The sequence below is a fragment of the Otolemur garnettii genome, unplaced genomic scaffold, assembly GCF_000181295.1.
Source record: "Otolemur garnettii isolate 467f Iridium unplaced genomic scaffold, OtoGar3 scaffold00217, whole genome shotgun sequence".
In the NCBI taxonomy this organism is placed as follows: domain Eukaryota; kingdom Metazoa; phylum Chordata; class Mammalia; order Primates; family Galagidae; genus Otolemur; species Otolemur garnettii.
The window spans coordinates 2,062,465-2,062,697 of NW_003852612.1; positions in this window are offsets into that span (position 1 = coordinate 2,062,465).

Here is a 233-nt window from a genome sequence, read left to right on the forward strand (position 1 = left end):
CTTGGTCTGGGTGCAACTTTCCCCTTAAATTCCACAGCCACCTTTCTCAGGAGGCCCGTGGCCCTCCTGTCCACAGTGTATAGACTCGTCTTTGTCCCAGCAAACCACTTGACCCAGGCATTTGGTTATGCAAATGAAAAGCAAAGACTCTGTTTGCGGATCTCTGAAATAAAGACATTTGAGAAGCCAAGACCTTGAAAAGCCTTATTGTACCCATGTTCCAGTACAAGGGG